The 20,023-nt window shown below is 45.2% G+C and overlaps 2 protein-coding genes across 9 annotated transcripts in view; one reads left to right on the forward strand and one right to left on the reverse strand.

The window, feature by feature from the left end:
- LOC134886538 (uncharacterized) overlaps nt 1-20,023 on the forward strand; it is a 417,311-nt gene that overhangs the window by 383,526 nt on the left and 13,762 nt on the right. The window lies entirely within an intron of this gene.
- RTN4R (reticulon 4 receptor) overlaps nt 1-20,023 on the reverse strand; it is a 316,821-nt gene that overhangs the window by 161,013 nt on the left and 135,785 nt on the right. The window contains exon 2 of one of the 4 annotated variants that reach the window (XM_063913156.1): nt 3,226-3,289. The exons of the other annotated variants lie outside the window; for them this stretch is intronic. The gene's annotated coding sequence lies outside the window, so the exon portion shown is untranslated. The remainder of the gene's footprint in view (nt 1-3,225; nt 3,290-20,023) is intronic. 4 annotated transcript variants of the gene reach the window in all.

Here is a 20,023-nt window from a genome sequence, read left to right on the forward strand (position 1 = left end):
TATCTCTTATTTGTCTATCATCTTCCAGCCAAACTGCTCTACAGAATTTTAACCTCTGGATAAGAAACTATTAGTGGCAGTGACATACCATGAGTTTTAGATGTGTTTGAAACCAGAGGATTACCCTTAATTGCTTCATAGATTCTTCAGCTGTTCTATTAAATGGTTCCTAGGAGCAACTGTTTCATTCACATGCATTTACCCCCATGCAGAACTTGAACTTTTGGCTTAGAATTTGATGGCAGATAAAAACCACTTGGCCCATCTAGTCTGCCCTAAACAGATGTACACGCACACACATTTTTAAGGGAGCCAATTAACCTACGAGTATATGTTTGGATTGTGGGTGGAAACTGGAGTACCTGGAGGAAACCCATGCAAGCCCGTGGAGAAAATACAAATTCCACACAGGCCATGGTGGGAATTGAACCCATGACCCTAGTGCTGTGAGGCAGTAATACTAGCCATTACACTGTCCATATTGCCCTGAGATACATGAGAGACAGTCTAGATACAGTAAGTGCTTCATCTGACCATCCACATCATCTACTAGGACTTGTATATTGTTTTTGTGGAATAGAAAACAAAGATATTCTTTGCCTATGAATCTATTGCATTTGCAACTAATGTAATTAAATTATCTTGCCTTAAAGAACAGGTTCCACTCTTACTCTAATTCAAATGTTTCAGTTAAATTGTTCTCCACTCTGAACCTCAGAGTGGAACATGCTTTTAGAACCTTGCATGCTAACATGGCAATTTGCTTGTGGCTTTATAATACCTCATTAAGGGTTAATCAGAGTTGTTCGCGAACCATAAAAGTTAGCAATTGGGAAAAAATATGTTTCACTGCAAGTGGGGCAGATAAAGCAGCCAGTATTTACCATGCACATAAACAATATAACCCACCCAAATCTAAATCTCTCTGCACATGTTACATCTGTTCAACATGGTTTTGCCCAATTGCTAACGTTTGTGGTTTGCTATCAACTCTTAATAACCCCCTAAATCCAAGACTTTGCTAGTGATATTTTCATAAACTTCTTTGTAATCATGCACTTAGATAAGAACTTAAATTTACCAGATGCAACCATTTACGGGCCACAAAGAAGCCACAATTAAATGAATTCAACACCATTTGTGCAGAATTTGCACATTTCTTATAAAATATAACATTATTCACAGAAATAAATCAGAAAAGTGTCAGCAGCTACAGAGCCAGATTTCAGTTAATGAGTTACCTGCTGTTCTCTATTCCACAGATATACTGTAGGGTCTAGAGTAGAGCCGGATTCATATTGCATCAAAAATACATACAGAGATCAAGATGCAGCCAGTCGATCAGAAGTGGCTGCCAATTGTCATCATCATTGTGTATTTTGTTCCAGGACTCAAATTGCTACTAGTTATCAGCTTCATGACAGATAGTTTGTCTAATACATGTTTGCTGAATGTGCTCTTACTACATTCGTCCAACACTTGCCAGCCCCTCCCTCCATTCAGCCACTCAAAGGAGAAGTAAGGGCTACATGTGACCATATCTACATGGGTGTGGTTCGTTTTATCGACAGTATCTAGGTCGACAATGTTTAGGTCGACCACTATAGGTCGACAGTCACTAGGTCGACATGGATGGAAGGTCGACAGGGTTTCTAGGTCGACATGTGCTAGGTCGACAGGTCTAAAGGTCGACATGAGGATTTTTTTTTTTTTGGTGTCGTTTTCTTCGTAAAGTGACCGGGATCCCAAATTAGTGCACCGCGTCCCCTCGCATGGCTCGCTTCGCTCGCCATGCTTCGGGCATGGTGCCTTCGCTCCGCTACCGCTTCGCTCGGCACACTTTACCATTCCAATAGTAGTCCACGTGGATCGTTAAGTATGAAAAATCCCCCCCCCAAAAAAAAATATTTGAAAAACTCATGTCGACCTTTAGACCTGTCGACCTAGCACATGTCGACCTAAAAACACTGTCGACTTTCCATCCATGTCGACCTAGTGACTGTCGACCTATAGTGGTTGACCTAAACATTGTCGACCTAGACACTGTCGATCTTCAGACCGGATCCCATCTACATACTACTACAATTACTACTATTAATAATAATACTGTTATTTCTATGGCACTTTTCTCCCAAAAGCACTCAGTACTTTAGATTTGCATTTAAAAAAAAGAAGGATTTAAAATAAACTTTTTTTTTTTTTAGCAATAAAGTGACATAAAGGAAATGTTTGAGCAAACAGGTACTGTGAGCCCTGAGTCCTTTTTGAAGGTTTCTAGAGTGGAGAACTAAAAAACTGTTTGAGGAAGCAAGCAAAACAGTTGCAAAGCCAAAACCTTGACAACCAAATGAATTAATGGAGATACTGGGTACTGCTAGTATGCCAGCTAGAGAGACAGAAGGGGCTTGGCAGGTGAGACAGAAGGGGCTTGGCAAGTGAGATAGAAGTGTACATGGCTTGAATGAAAGTAGGGGGCTGACTGGTGAGACCGAAGGAGGCTGGAGCTGCAGAAACAATGGGGGATGAGCCTAAAGAGAACTGGGGGAAGTGGCTGGAACTTATTATGAATTAGCAGGATTACTTTCATATTACATCCTCCTTTGCCACCCCAACTGTGCTACTGCACATGCGCTGCTATAACTGTACAGCATAGAAAATTGTTTAGTGAATTCTATTCAATGCTCAAAATAAGGGTTCTATGGGGTGGTCTTCAGCATGCCGACTGTCGGGATCCCAGCGCACAGTATACCGGCGCTGGAATCCTGACAGCTGATATACCGACACTTTTTCTCCCTCGTGGGGGTCCACGACCCCCCTGGAGGGAGAATAAAATAGCGTGGCGCGCGTAGAGAGCCACCGTGCCTGCAGCGTGGTGAGCGCAGCGAGCCCGCAAGGGGCTCATTTGCGCTCGCCACGCTGTCGGTATGCCGGCGGTTGGGCTCCCGGCGCCGGTATGCTGGTCACCGGGAGCCCGGCCGCCGGCATAACATACTACACCCGTTCTATGTACTACCGGGAGATAGAGGGGGCTAAATGAAAAAGGCAGATAAAAGACCTGTACATATTGCTTCTTGATATATACTAAAGGGATTTGCTCTGCCTCCAGCCTGCTAGCGCTATTAACAGGCTACAATATTGTCGCTGCACCTGGGTCACTAGTGCTGCCATAGGCACCTATGGTAGCGTTAAGTGTCTAAAGTGTTACTAAGAGTAGAGGTAACTTACCGTCAGGTGTCTTCTCCAAGCGCTGGTATCGCCATTTCCAGCTGCAGGTATCTGCCTCTCCACACTGTAGAAGCAGGAAGTGAGCTCTGTTACTTGGCCGGTTGTCAATAAAGGTTTAAAAAAAAAAAATCTCACTGCTGCAGCTCTATGGAGATGGAGATCGGTGAGTCACAGTCACTCCTCTATCTCTGCTCTGCTGCCTGACACCGTCGAGGGGGTGACTTAACTTTCACTCTCCTTGGCAGGTCTATTACTAGTAACAATCGCTGTAGCCAGATCTTGCTTCGCAGTGGTAGTAGGAGCAGCTTTATCTCCATGCTAAGTGGAGTTTTAGTACATATACCTGTTAGTCCTAAAGGCTTTGATGCACAACTTTTTTTGATATCATTTCTCTTATGCATTAAATAATGAATTAGCCTAGTCTAGTTTTACAACTATATACAGTGCATCCGGAAAGTATTCACAGCGTTTCAGTTTTTACACATTTTGTTATGTTATAGCCTTATTCCAAAATGGAATAAATTAATTTTTTTCCTCAAAATTCTACACACAATACCCCATAATGACAATGTGAAAAAAGTTTTTTTTAGATTTTTGCAAATTTATTAAAAATAAAAAATGAAGCAATCACATGTACATACTGTAAGTATTCCCAGAGTTTGCTCAATACTTTGATGCACCTTTGGCAGCAATTACAGCCTCAAGTGTTTATGAATATAATGCCACAAGCTTGGCACACCTATCTTTGGCCAGTTTCGTCCATTCCTCTTTGCAGCACCTCTCAAGCTCCATCAGGTTGGATGGGAAGCGTCGGTGCATAGCCATTTTCAGATCTCTCTAAAGGTGTCTTGTTTCTTACCTGGTCAGTTTTAATAAATTAAATGAATACAATTTGGTTTTGTAATTTAACCCTGTTGTTTATTGTATATATCAATATATAAAGTCGGTTGCTTGACGGAGTTGAACCGCAATTGCGGGTGCTCTGTACTTATGTGAAAAATCCTCTGAGCCACGAGAGCTCCTTTTGAGATAAAACCCCTTTTGTAGGTACCTTGTTTTTTCTCCTGGTCAGTTTTAATAAATTAGATTAAATCAATGAATGCAATTTGGCTTTGTAATTCAACCTTATTGCTTGAATAGAAAGAGAATATTTATTCTTAGTATAATGCTCATTTAACATACCACCAAAGAAACGATTAATTTGATAAAATTTATGTATTGTTTATGAACTGTTATATTAAGGAAGGTCCATGTATATATCTACAACAGCTGAGTGCAATTTGATTAATCCATGTATTGATTGGCTCGCCGCCCTTTAAAAATGGGATTAGCCAGACTGCAGGTATACTTCTCTAACGAAACCGCCGGCCCTTTAGGCGGAGAAACGCGTAAGAAGGGCTCTACTATTCTGATCCCGGTGCCCTGAGACGTCCATGATATCCTGTTACCGCACTGAAGTGCCCACCAGACATTCAACTGGGGACAAAGCTAAAGCGTGACCAAGTGAAAGGCGGTCCGTACCCCGTAGAAAGCCGAGGCGGCTGTGAGTATATCTCTGTCTGAGGCGGGCAGCGGCTGGGATGATTAAGGGGTCGTAGCATACCGCTGTGAAAGACAATCATCACACAGCGCTCTCCCCCTTCTGCTACATATCAAAGTTATTTTGTGAATGTAACTGAATGCAAAGAGACTGTTACTACCTATTACCATTTAAAAGTGACACAGCCAGATTTAACTAAAAATATCAAGCGGGTTTGGAACGGATCATTATAAATAAACAATTGGACATTCATTCAACCTGAGCTCAGGGCATAGATGGATCATTGAGTGCATATTGTTGTTTTTTAAAATATCCGGATATTATCCTTTAAATTGTTTTTCTCTAACGTCCTAGTGGATGCTGGGACTCCGTCAGGACCATGGGGAATAGCGGGCTCCGCAGGAGACAGGGCACATCTAAATAAAGCTTTTAGGATCACATGGTGCGTACTGGCTCCTCCCCCTATGACCCTCCTCCAAGCCCCAGTTAGGTTTTTGTGCCCGTCCGAGAAGGGTGCAATCTAGGTGGCTCTCCTAAAGAGCTGCTTAGAAAAAGTTTTTTTAGGTTTAAATCTCAGTGAATCCTGCTGGCAACAGGATCACTGCATCGAGGGACTTAGGGGAGAGATTTCCAACTCACCTGCGTGCAGGATGGATTGGAGTCTTAGGCTACTGGACACTTAGCTCCAGAGGGAGTCGGAACACAGGTCCTCCTGGGGTTCGTCCCGGAGCCGCGCCGCCGATCCCCCTTACAGACGCTGAAGACGGAGGTCCGGAAAGCAGGCGGCAGAAGACTCCTCAGTCTTCATGAAGGTAGCGCACAGCACTGCAGCTGTGCGCCATTGTTGCTACACGTCTCACTGATTCAGTCACGGAGGGTGCAGGGCGCTGCTGGGGGCGCCCTGGGCAGCAATATTAAATACCTTTAGTGGCAAAATAAATACATCACATATAGCCATTAAGGCTATATGTATGTATTTAACCCAGGCCAGTTTTCTTAAAACCCGGGAGAAAAGCCCGCCGAAAAAGGGGCGGAGCTTATTCTCCTCAGCACTCAGCGCCATTTTCCTGCTCAGCTCCGCTGGTGAGGAAGGCTCCCAGGACTCTCCCCTGCACTGCACTACAGAAACAGGGTAACAAAGAGAAGGGGGGCATAATTTGGCGATATTGATATATTAAAAGCGCTTATATCAAAAACAACACCTTCTAGGGTTGTTTATATACATTTATAGCGCTTTTGGTGTGTGCTGGCAAACTCTCCCTCTGTCTCCCCAAAGGGCTAAGAGGGTCCTGTCTTCGATTAGAGCATTCCCTGTGTGGCTGCTGTGTGTCGGTACGTGTGTGTCGACATGTATGAGGACGATGTTGGTGTGGAGGCAGAGCAATTGCCGGTAATGGTGATGTCACCCCCTAGGGAGTCGACACCGGAATGGATGGCTTTAGTTATGGAATTACGTGATAATGTTAGCACATTACAAAAGTCAGTTGACGAAATGAGACGGCCGGAAAACCAGTTAGTACCGGCTCAGGCGTCTCAGACACCGTCAGGGGCTGTAAAACGTCCCTTACCTCAGTCAGTCGACACGGGTACCGACACAGATGAATCTAGTGTCGACGGTGAAGAAACAAACGTATTTTCCAATAGGGCCACACGTTATATGATCACGGCAATGAAGGAGGCTTTGCAGATCTCTGATACTGCTGGTACCTCAAAAAGGGGTATTATGTGGGGGGTGAAAAAACTACCTGTAGCTTTTCCAGAATCAGAGGAATTGAATGACATGTGTGACGAAGCGTGGGTTAACCCAGATAGAAAACTGCTAATTTCCAAGAAGTTATTGGCATTATACCCTTTCCCACCAGAGGTTAGGGCGCGCTGGGAAACACCCCCTAGGGTGGATAAGGCGCTCACACGTTTATCAAAGCAAGTGGCGTTGCCGTCTCCTGATACGGCCGCCCTCAAGGATCCAGCAGATAGGAGGCTGGAAACTACACTGAAGAGTATATACACACATACTGGTGTTATACTGCGACCGGCAGTAGCCTCAGCCTGGATGTGCAGTGCTGGGGTAGTGTGGTTGGATTCTCTGACTGAAAATATTGATACCCTGGATAGGGACAGTATTTTATTGACTCTAGAGCAATTAAAGGATGCTTTTCTTTATATGCGAGATGCTCAGAGGGATATTTGTACTCTAGCATCAAGAGTAAGCGCGATGTCCATATCTGCCAGAAGAAGTTTATGGACGCGACAGTGGTCAGGTGATGCGGATTCCAAAAGGCATATGGAAGTATTGCCATATAAAGGAGAGGAATTATTTGGGGTCGGTCTTTCGGACCTGGTGGCCACGGCAACTGCCGGCAAATCCACTTTTTTACCTCAGACCCCCTCCCAACAGAAAAAGACACCGTCTTTTCAGCCGCAGTCCTTTCGCTCCTATAAAAACAAGCGACCAAAAGGACTGTCTTATCTGCCGCGAGGCAGAGGAAAGGGTAAGAGAGGGCAGCAAGCAGCCCCTGCCCAGGACCAGAAGCCCGCCCCGGGTTCTACAAAGCCATCAGCATGACGCTGGGGCTTTACAAGCGGACTCAGGAGCGGTGGGGGGTCGACTCAAGATTTTCAGCAATCAGTGGGCTCGCTCACAAGTGGACCCGTGGATCCTGCAGATAATATCTCAGGGTTACATGTTGGAGTTCGAAAGGTCTCCCCCTCGCCGGTTCCTAAAGTCTGCTTTACCAACGTCTCCCTCAGAAAGGACGTCGGTTTTGGAAGCCATTCACAAGCTGTATTCTCAGCAGGTGATAGTCAAGGTACCCCTCCTACAACAGGGAAATGGGTATTATTCCACACTATTTGTGGTACCGAAGCCGGACGGTTCGGTAAGACCTATTCTAAACCTGAAATCCTTGAACCTGTACATACAGAAATTCAAGTTCAAGATGGAGTCACTCAGAGCAGTGATAGCGAATCTGGAAGAAGGGGACTTCATGGTGTCCCTGGACATAAAAGATGCTTATCTGCATGTCCCAATTTACCCCTCACACCAAGGGTATCTCAGGTTCGTGATACAAGACTGTCATTATCAGTTTCAAACGCTGCCGTTTGGTTTGTCCACGGCCCCTCGGGTCTTTACCAAGGTAATGACCGAAATGATGGTTCTTCTACGAAGAAAAGGCGTATTAATTATCCCTTACTTGGACGATCTCCTGATAAGGGCAAAGTCCAGAGAACAGCTGGAAGTCGGTGTAGCACTAACCCAGGTAGTGCTTCAGCAACACGGGTGGATTCTGAATCTTCCAAAATCTCAATTGACCCCGACAACTCGTCTGCTGTTCCTGGGAATGATTCTGGACACGGTTCAGAAAAAGGTGTTTCTCCCGGAGGAGAAAGCAAGGGAGTTATCCGAACTTGTCAGGAACCTCCTAAAACCAGGAACTGTGTCAGTACATCAATGCACAAGAGTCCTGGGAAAGATGGTGGCTTCTTACGAAGCGATTCCATTCGGCAGATTCCATGCACGGACATTTCAGTGGGATCTGCTGGACAAATGGTCCGGATCGCATCTGCACATGCATCAGCGGATAACACTGTCACCAAGAACAAGGTTGTCTCTCCTGTGGTGGTTGCAGAGTGCCCATCTGTTAGAGGGCCGCAGATTCGGCATACAGGACTGGGTCCTGGTGACTACGGATGCCAGCCTACGAGGCTGGGGAGCAGTCACACAGGGAAGAAACTTCCAGGGCGTGTGGTCAAACCTGGAGACGTCCCTTCACATAAATATACTGGAGCTAAGAGCGATCTACAATGCTCTAAGCCTGGCAAAATCGCTGCTTCAGGGTCAGCCGGTGTTGATCCAGTCGGACAACATCACGGCAGTCGCCCACGTAAACCGACAAGGCGGCACGAGAAGCAGAAGAGCAATGACAGAAGCTGCAAGGATTCTGCGCTGGGCGGAGAATCATGTCATAGCACTGTCAGCAGTGTTCATCCCGGGAGTGGACAACTGGGAAGCAGACTTCCTCAGCAGACACGACCTTCACCCGGGAGAGTGGGGACTTCATCCAGAAGTCTTCCACATGATTGTGAACCGTTGGGAAAGACCAAAGGTGGACATGATGGCGTCTCGCCTCAACAAAAAATTGGACAGATATTGCGCCAGGTCAAGAGACCCTCAGGCAATAGCTGTGGACGCTCTGGTAACACCGTGGGTGTACCAGTCAGTGTATGTGTTCCCTCCTCTGCCTCTCATACCAAAGGTACTGAGAATTATACGGAAAAGAGGAGTAAGAACAATACTGGTGGCTCCGGACTGGCCAAGAAGAACTTGGTATCCGGAACTTCAAGAGATGCTCACGGAGGATCCATGGCCTCTACCTCTAAGAAGGGATCTGCTTCAGCAGGGACCTTGTATGTTCCAAGACTTACCGCGTCTGCGTTTGACGGCATGGCGGTTGAACGCCGGATTCTAAAAGAAAAGGGCATTCCAGAGGAAGTTATTCCTACCTTGATTAAGGCTAGAAAGGAAGTGACTGTACAACATTATCACCGCATTTGGCGAAAATATGTTGCGTGGTGTGAGGCCAAGAAGGCTCCAACGGAAGAATTTCAATTGGGTCGATTCTTACATTTCCTGCAAGCAGGATTGTCTATGGGCCTAAAATTGGGGTCCATTAAAGTTCAAATTTCGGCCTTATCAATCTTCTTCCAGAAGGAATTGGCATCAGTGCCTGAAGTACAAACTTTTGTCAAAGGTGTACTACATATACAACCCCCAATAGTGCCTCCAGTGGCACCGTGGGATTTGAACGTAGTTTTGAATTTTCTCAAATCTCATTGGTTTGAGCCTCTAAAATCGGTAGATTTAAAATACCTTACATGGAAGGTAACCATGCTATTGGCCCTGGCTTCAGCCAGGAGAGTTTCAGAGTTGGCGGCTTTATCATACAAAAGCCCATATCTGATTTTCCATTCGGACAGGGCAGAACTGCGGACACGTCCTCATTTTCTCCCTAAGGTGGTTTCGGCTTTTCACTTGAACCAGCCTATTGTGGTGCCTGCGGCTACTAGCGACTTGGAGAACTCCAAGTTACTGGACGTTGTCAGAGCATTAAAAATATATATTTCAAGGACAGCTGGAGTCAGAAAATCTGACTCGTTGTTTATATTGTATGCACCCAACAAGATGGGTGCTCCTGCGTCTAAACAGACGATTGCACGTTGGATCTGTAGCACAATCCAACTTGCACATTCTGTGGCAGGCCTGCCACAGCCTAAATCTGTAAAGGCCCACTCCACAAGGAAAGTGGGCTCATCTTGGGCGGCTGCCCGAGGGGTCTCGGCATTACAACTTTGCCGAGCAGCTACGTGGTCAGGGGAGAACACGTTTGTAAAATTTTACAAATTTGATACTCTGGCTAAGGAGGACCTGGAGTTCTCTCATTCGGTGCTGCAGAGTCATCCGCACTCTCCCGCCCGTTTGGGAGCTTTGGTATAATCCCCATGGTCCTGACGGAGTCCCAGCATCCACTAGGACGTTAGAGAAAATAAGAATTTACTTACCGATAATTCTATTTCTCATAGTCCGTAGTGGATGCTGGGCGCCCATCCCAAGTGCGGATTGTCTGCAATACTTGTACATAGTTATTGTTACAAAGATCGGGTTATTACTATTGTTGTGAGCCATCTTTTCAGAGGCTACTTCGTTTTTTGTTATCATACTGTTAACTGGGTTCAGATCACAAGTTGTACGGTGTGATTGGTGTGGCTGGTATGAGTCTTACCCGGGATTCAAGATCCTTCCTTATTGTGTACGCTCGTCCGGGCACAGTACCTAACTGAGGCTTGGAGGAGGGTCATAGGGGGAGGAGCCAGTACGCACCATGTGATCCTAAAAGCTTTATTTAGATGTGCCCTGTCTCCTGCGGAGCCCGCTATTCCCCATGGTCCTGACGGAGTCCCAGCATCCACTACGGACTATGAGAAATAGAATTATCGGTAAGTAAATTCTTATTTTACTGATGTTTTATATGTGGACCATATTAAATTTATGATATAAAATGAATTTGTTTTCAGCGCTCCCTTGATTAAATCTATTTGCATATTCTCTCTAAAGGTGTTCAATCGGATTTAAGTCTGTGCTCTGGCTGGGTGATATTCACAGAATTGTCCTGAAGCCACGCCTTTGATATCTTGGCTATGTGCTTAGGGTCGTTGTCCTGGTGAAAGATGAGCCGTCACCCTAGGCTGAGGTCAAGAGCGCTTAGGAGCAGGTTTTCATCCAGGATGTCTCTCTACATTGCTGCATTCATCTTTCCCTCTATCCTGACTAGTCTCCCAGTTCCTGCCACTGAAAAACATCCACTGTTACCACCATGCTTCACTGTAGGGATTGCATTAGCCTGGTGATGAGTGGTGCCTGGTTTCCTCCAAACATGATGCCTGGAATTCACGCCAAAGAGATCAATCTTTGTCTCATCAGCCCAGAGAATTTTGTTTCTCATGGTCTGAGAGTCCTTCAGGTGGGCTGCCATGTGCTCTTTACTAAGGAGTGGCTTCCATCTGGCCAATCTACCATACAGGCCTGATTGGTGGATTGCTGCAGAGATGGTTGTCCTTCTGGAAGGTTCTCCTCTCTCTACAGAGGAATGCTGTAGCTCTGACAGAGTGACCATCGGGTTCTTGGTCAACTCCCTGACTAGGGCCCTTCTTACCCGATCGCTTAGTTTAGATGGCCGGCCAGTTCTAGGAAGTGTCCTGATGGTTCCGAACTTTTCCATTTATTGTTGATGGAGACCACTGTGCTTATTGGGACCTTCAAAGCAGCAGATATTTTTCTGTACCCTTCCCCAGATTTGTGCCTCGAGACAATCCTGTCTCGGAGGTCTACAGACAATTCCTTTGACTTCATGCTTGGTTTGTGCTCAGACATGCACTGTCAAGTGTGGGACCTTATATAGACACGTGAGTGCCTTTCCAAATCATTTCCAATCAACTGAATTTACCATGGTGGACTCCAATTAAACTATAGGAACATCTCAAGGATGATCAGTGGAAACAGGATGTACCTGAGCTCAATTTTGAGCTTCGTGGCAAAGGCTGTGAATACTTATGATCATGTGATTTCTTAATTTTTTATTTTTAATAAATTTGCAAAAATCTTAAAATTTTTATTTTTTTTCATTGTCATTATGGGGTCTTGTGTGTAGAATTTTGAGGGAATTTATTCCATTTTAGAATAAGGCTGTAACATAGCAAATGTGAAAAAGTGAAGCGCTGTGAATACTTTCCGGATACACTGTAATAACAATTTCTGTTCATTAACATTCTAATTAAGACAAAAATATATTGTAGATATAGGTAACACATTGCTTCTTTATAGTACCAACTACTAAATAAACTCCATGTTAAATGCTGAAATATATATAATAAAGCAGAGAACTTGTCATTTCTTGGATATTCCTTCTTACGTAGTGCCTTACATCATAATGAAAGTAGGTCACTTTTAGTTGATTGTTAGCAGGGCCAGGCCGCAATTTCATTGTTATGAGCCAACCTGATCCAATGCTCTACCTCTTCACCTGCCTCTCTCCTTCTTCTGGCTTCACTCCATTTGTGCCAACTTCCACCACCTATCCCCTGTTATGCATAGAGATTTCACTGCATAATAAAATCTTGAGAAAGTTGGAGAAGTCTGCTTTCCACAGCATTCTACAGAGAAAGTGTCTTGGGGAGGAATATTAATATAATGTGGAGACTGTGAAGTGTAATGTTATGTGGGAACTGGTATAGGGAATATAATGTTGTGTGTGGACTAGTTGGAGATGCATCTTATGTAACTACTGGTGGGGAGGTTTAATTTTGTGTGGGGAATAATGTTGTGCTAAGTAATATTATATATGCGGGTAGGGGGTTAAAGTTATGGGTGAACAGACCCATTATAAATTTTATAAGGGAAAAATTAGAAGTAAAAGTCAAAGCGCACCTGAGGGTGAGGTGATAGTGGCTTCAATTGGAAATAAGGCTGATATTTAGATAAAGAGGACCACTTGTTGTATATGCGATTTAGAAAAAAAAAATCTAAGAAAACTTAAAATGAAAACTAAAACATAAAACTTAAAAACAAGAATAATAAATACTAAAAATTAAATATCATTCAATTGATAAGCTACAAAAATAAAAAAAAATGATGAAAAAGCATAATGAGAAAAATAATAATAATTAAAATAATGACAAAAATAATAGAGCGATTCTAAAAGGAAAGGTAATTCATGAAAAAGGAAGGTTACAAAGGAATAGATAGAAAAGAGGAAGTGCCTAAAATTGTGTATATAGTGGTTTGTATAATAAGTTGAAGTATAGAAATAATATTAAGGTACTATTGTGTGTGTGTGTGTGGGGGGGGGGGGGATTTTGGTGTGCATTAAGACTGACAATGTATAGGTCAACAGTCAATAGGTTGAGACCATATGGTCAACATGCATTAGGTCGACAGTCCTTCATCACAGACTGCCAGCTGAGTAAGCTTTAGCTTACTCAGGCTAGCCATCGCGTGGGGCCTTGTGAGGCCAAGAAATCTGCATCTGAGACGCAGACCTTGGTCTCGCCACTCCCAGAAAACAGGGGCGACATGCCCCAATTTCCCAGAAACGCCGGCTGCCTCCCCCCCCCGAATGTCTCTGTCTGTCAATCAGGCAGAGACTGTTGTTAATTTGTGATCCACATGTAGGTCCCACTCTGCACATGCGCAGAATGGGTCCTATGACTGCAGTTTACAGATAATCGGGATCCAATGTGAAGGGTGGCCTTAGTCACTAATAACAACCTACTTACTCCACTGTTTACTGCATTAATTGAAAGCTGTGTTAATTTCATTTTTTGGCAAATTGAGAGGATTTTCACATGTTTAGGACAATGTCCTAATGGGATCTGATGCAGCCCAAATTGCTGATATTATTGTCAGTTGAGATGTTGGGACATTTCTTGGTTCAGTCCTGTGTAGCAACTTGCAACCTACTTACCCACACAGGGAATTTCTAAAGAACAAGTCTGCAAGTCACTGCATGTCTCTTAATTTTCTCCCTTCTAACAAGGAAACCTACTAAAGAAGGCTGGAAGAGATCATCATGGACGCATGTGGTTAACAGTTATTTCAGGCATAATATTCACTTTAGTAAGACATACTGAGCCTAATTCTGAGGTGAGAGTAAGTAACAAAGTAACAAAGCAAGTACCTGCACCTTGGCAAAACCATGTTGCCGTGCAGGTGGGGCAGATTTGAAATGTTCAGAGAGCTTTAGGCTTGGTAGACACTTGTACGACAGGTGATCGGGCCTATGGTCTGACTGACTTCCCTTTGGCCTGGACCATGCCCGATTGCCTGTACACACCAGTCCGATGTAATAAAGAAATGATAGATCACTGTTCTCTCCTTCATTACAAAGCACTGGGTCTCATGCAATATCTTCCGGTTGGCCATGCAGCATGGCCGACTGGAAGGACCCACAGGGGTACGTAACAGTGTGTGCACACTAGCCGATATGCACAATTTGTCATGCTGATACGGCAAACCATGTGTGTACCTGGCCATAGATTTGAGAGTGGTGTGTCCAAACTCAACTCTGCAGTGTAAAAATAAAGCTGCCCAGTATTTGTGGGTTATATGCAAAAGCAGCCAGTATTTACCCTACAAGCAAAATTAATAAAATTATTTGCACCCCTTGCAGTCCAGGTCTACAGTTACTTGCTTTTTTTCTGTACTCCAAAATCAGGCCTACTATTTATCAGCCTTTTATATACTGTACCATATACTAGAGCTATTGTGTATATAAGTATATATAGTTAATGTCTACTGTTTTGTGCCGGAAATATGCCTGTGGTAATGGTTTTTTTCCCAATGTGCATCTATTCAATATGAACTGTATGCTGTTGTAGAGATGAGCGCCTGAAATTTTTCGGGTTTTGTGTTTTGGGTTCGGTTCCGCGGCCGTGTTTTGGGTTCGAACGCGTTTTGGCAAAACCTCACCGAATTATTTTTGTCGGATTCGGGTGTGTTTTGGATTCGGGTGTTTTTTTCAAAAAACCCTAAAAAACAGCTTAAATCATAGAATTTGGGGGTAATTTTGATCCCAAAGTATTATTAACCTCAAAAAACATAATTTACACTCATTTTCAGCCTATTCTGAACACATCACACCTCACAATATTATTTTTAGTCCTAAAATTTGCACCGAGGTCGCTGTGTGAGTAAGATAAGCGACCCTAGTGGCCGACACAAACACCGGGCCCATCTAGGAGTGGCACTGCAGTGTCACGCAGGATGTCCCTTCCAAAAAACCCTCCCCAAACAGCACATGACGCAAAGAAAAAAAGAGGCGCAATGAGGTAGCTGTGTGAGTAAGATTAGCGACCCTAGTGGCCGACACAAACACCGGGCCCATCTAGGAGTGGCACTGCAGTGTCACGCAGGATGGCCCTTCCAAAAAACCCTCCCCAAACAGCACATGACGCAAAGAAAAAAAGAGGCGCAATGAGGTAGCTGTGTGAGTAAGATTAGCGACCCTAGTGGCCGACACAAACACCGGGCCCATCTAGGAGTGGCACTGCAGTGTCACGCAGGATGGCCCTTCCAAAAAACCCTCCCCAAACAGCACATGACGCAAAGAAAAAAAGAGGCGCAATGAGGTAGCTGACTGTGTGAGTAAGATTAGCGACCCTAGTGGCCGACACAAACACCGGGCACATCTAGGAGTGGCACTGCAGTGTCACGCAGGATGTCCCTTCCAAAAAACCCTCCCCAAACAGCACATGACGCAAAGAAAAAAAGAGGCGCAATGAGGTAGCTGTGTGAGTAAGATTAGCGACCCTAGTGGCCGACACAAACACCGGGCCCATCTAGGAGTGGCACTGCAGTGTCACGCAGGATGTCCCTTCCAAAAAACCCTCCCCAATCAGCACATGATGCAAAGAAAAAGAAAAGAAAAAAGAGGTGCAAGGTGGAATTATCCTTGGGCCCTCCCACCCACCCTTATGTTGTATAAACAAAACAGGACATGCACACTTTAACCAACCCATCATTTCAGTGACAGGGTCTGCCACACGACTGTGACTGATATGACGGGTTGGTTTGGACCCCCCCCAAAAAAGAAGCAATTAATCTCTCCTTGCACAAACTGGCTCTACAGAGGCAAGATGTCCACCTCATCTTCACCCTCCGATATATCACCGTGTACATCCCCCTCCTCACAGATTATCAATTCGTCCCCACTGGAATCCACCATCTCAGCTCCCTGTGTACTTTGTGGAGGCAATTGCTGCTGGTCAATGTCTCCGCGGAGGAATTGATTATAATTCATTTTAATGAACATCATCTTCTCCACATTTTCTGGATGTAACCTCGTACGCCGATTGCTGACAAGGTGAGCGGCGGCACTAAACACTCTTTCGGAGTACACACTTGTGGGAGGGCAACTTAGGTAGAATAAAGCCAGTTTGTGCAAGGGCCTCCAAATTGCCTCTTTTTCCTGCCAGTATAAGTACGGACTGTGTGACGTGCCTACTTGGATGCGGTCACTCATATAATCCTCCACCATTCTATCAATGTTGAGAGAATCATATGCAGTGACAGTAGACGACATGTCCGTAATCGTTGTCAGGTCCTTCAGTCCGGACCAGATGTCAGCATCAGCAGTCGCTCCAGACTGCCCTGCATCACCGCCAGCGGGTGGGCTCGGAATTCTGAGCCTTTTCCTCGCACCCCCAGTTGCGGGAGAATGTGAAGGAGGAGATGTTGACAGGTCGCGTTCCGCTTGACTTGACAATTTTGTCACCAGCAGGTCTTTCAACCCCAGCAGACCTGTGTCTGCCGGAAAGAGAGATCCAAGGTAGGCTTTAAATCTAGGATCGAGCACGGTGGCCAAAATGTAGTGCTCTGATTTCAACAGATTGACCACCCGTGAATCCTTGTTAAGCGAATTAAGGGCTGCATCCACAAGTCCCACATGCCTAGCGGAATCGCTCCGTGTTAGCTCCTTCTTCAATGCCTCCAGCTTCTTCTGCAAAAGCCTGATGAGGGGAATGACCTGACTCAGGCTGGCAGTGTCTGAACTGACTTCACGTGTGGCAAGTTCAAAGGGCATCAGAACCTTGCACAACGTTGAAATCATTCTCCACTGCACTTGAGACAGGTGCATTCCATCTCCTATATCGTGCTCAATTGTATAGGCTTGAATGGCCTTTTGCTGCTCCTCCAACCTCTGAAGCATATAGAGGGTTGAATTCCACCTCGTTACCACTTCTTGCTTCAGATGATGGCAGGGCAGGTTCAGTAGTTTTTGGTGGTGCTCCAGTCTTCTGTACGTGGTGCCTGTACGCCGAAAGTGTCCCGCAATTTTTCTGGCCACCGACAGCATCTCTTGCACGCCCCTGTCGTTTTTTAAAAAATTCTGCACCACCAAATTCAAGGTATGTGCAAAACATGGGACGTGCTGGAATTTGCCCATATTTAATGCACACACAATATTGCTGGCGTTGTCCGATGCCACAAATCCACAGGAGAGTCCAATTGGGGTAAGCCATTCCGCGATGATCTTCCTCAGTTGCCGTAAGAGGTTTTCAGCTGTGTGCGTATTCTGGAAAGCGGTGATACAAAGCGTAGCCTGCCTAGGAAAGAGTTGGCGTTTGCGAGATGCTGCTACTGGTGCCGCCGCTGCTGTTCTTGCGGCGGGAGTCCATACATCTACCCAGTGGGCTGTCACAGTCATATAGTCCTGACCCTGCCCTGCTCCACTTGTCCACATGTCCGTGGTTAAGTGGACATTGGGTACAACTGCATTTTTTAGGACACTGGTGAGTCTTTTTCTGACGTCCGTGTACATTCTCGGTATCGCCTGCCTAGAGAAGTGGAACCTAGATGGTATTTGGTAACGGGGGCACACTGCCTCAATAAATTGTCTAGTTCCCTGTGAACTAACGGCGGATACCGGACGCACGTCTAACACCAACATAGTTGTCAAGGACTCAGTTATCCGCTTTGCAGTAGGATGACTGCTGTGATATTTCATCTTCCTCGCAAAGGACTGTTGAACAGTCAATTGCTTACTGGAAGTAGTACAAGTGGGCTTACGACTTCCCCTCTGGGATGACCATCGACTCCCAGCGGCAACAACAGCAGCGCCAGCAGCAGTAGGCGTTACACGCAAGGATGCATCGGAGGAATCCCAGGCAGGAAAGGACTCGTCAGACTTGCCAGTGACATGGCCTGCAGGACTATTGGCATTCCTGGGGAAGGAGGAAATTGACACTGAGGGAGTTGGTGGGGTGGTTTGCGTGAGCTTGGTTACAAGAGGAAGGGATTTACTGGTCAGTGGACTGCTTCCGCTGTCACCCAAAGTTTTTGAACTTGTCACTGACTTATTATGAATGCGCTGCAGGTGACGTATAAGGGAGGATGTTCCGAGGTGGTTAACGTCCTTACCCCTACTTATTACAGCTTGACAAAGGGAACACACGGCTTGACACCTGTTGTCCGCATTTCTGGTGAAATACCTCCACACCGAAGAGCTGATTTTTTTGGTATTTTCACCTGGCATGTCAACGGCCATATTCCTCCCACGGACAACAGGTGTCTCCCCGGGTGCCTGACTTAAACAAACCACCTCACCATCAGAATCCTCCTGGTCAATTTCCTCCCCAGCGCCAGCAACACCCATATCCTCCTCATCCTGGTGTACTTCAACACTGACATCTTCAATCTGACTATCAGGAACTGGACTGCGGGTGCTCCTTCCAGCACTTGCAGGGGGCATGCAAATAGTGGAAGGCGCATGCTCTTCACGTCCAGTGTTGGGAAGGTCAGGCATCGCAAACGACACAATTGGACTCTCCTTGTGGATTTGGGATTTCAAAGAACGCACAGTTCTTTGCGGTGCTTTTGCCAGCTTGAGTCTTTTCAGTTTTCTAGCGAGAGGCTGAGTGCTTCCATCCTCATGTGAAGCTGAACCACTAGCCATGAACATAGGCCAGGGCCTCAGCCGTTCCTTGCCACTCCGTGTGGTAAATGGCATATTGGCAAGTTTACGCTTCTCCTCCGACAATTTTATTTTAGGTTTTGGAGTCCTTTTTTTTCTGATATTTGGTGTTTTGGATTTGACATGCTCTGTACTATGACATTGGGCATCGGCCTTGGCAGACGACGTTGCTGGCATTTCATCGTCTCGGCCATGACTAGTGGCAGCAGCTTCAGCACGAGGTGGAAATGGATCTTGATCTTTCCCTAATTTTGGAACCTCAACTTTTTTGTTCTCCATATTTTATAGGCAGAACTAAAAGGCACCTCAGGTAAACAATGGAGATGGATGGATTGGATAGTTTACTAGTATACAATTATGGACGGACTGCCACGGTTAGGTGGTATAAAAAAACCACGGTTAGGTGGTATATATTATAATAATAATACAATTATGGATGGACGGACTGCCTGCCGACTGCCGACACAGAGGTAGCCACAGCCGTGAACTACCGCACTGTACACTGGTTGATAAAGAGATAGTAGTATACTCGTAACAACTAGTATGACACTATGACGACGGTATAAAGAATGGAAAAAAAACCACGGTTAGGTGGTATATATTATAATAATAATACAATTATGGATGGACGGACTGCCTGCCGACTGCCGACACAGAGGTAGCCACAGCCGTGAACTACCGCACTGTACACTGGTTGATAAAGAGATAGTAGTATACTCGTAACAACTAGTATGACACTATGACGACGGTATAAAGAATGGAAAAAAAACCACGGTTAGGTGGTATATATTATAATAATAATACAATTATGGATGGACGGACTGCCTGCCGACTGCCGACACAGAGGTAGCCACAGCCGTGAACTACCGCACTGTACACTGGTTGATAAAGAGATAGTAGTATACTCGTAACAACTAGTATGACACTATGACGACGGTATAAAGAATGGAAAAAAAACCACGGTTAGGTGGTATATATTATAATAATAATACAATTATGGATGGACGGACTGCCTGCCGACTGCCGACACAGAGGTAGCCACAGCCGTGAACTACCGCACTGTACACTGGTTGATAAAGAGATAGTAGTATACTCGTAACAACTAGTATGACACTATGACGACGGTATAAAGAATGGAAAAAAAACCACGGTTAGGTGGTATATATTATAATAATAATACAATTATGGATGGACGGACTGCCTGCCGACTGCCGACACAGAGGTAGCCACAGCC

Source organism: Pseudophryne corroboree, chromosome 1, assembly GCF_028390025.1.
Source record: "Pseudophryne corroboree isolate aPseCor3 chromosome 1, aPseCor3.hap2, whole genome shotgun sequence".
Lineage (NCBI taxonomy): Eukaryota > Metazoa > Chordata > Amphibia > Anura > Myobatrachidae > Pseudophryne > Pseudophryne corroboree.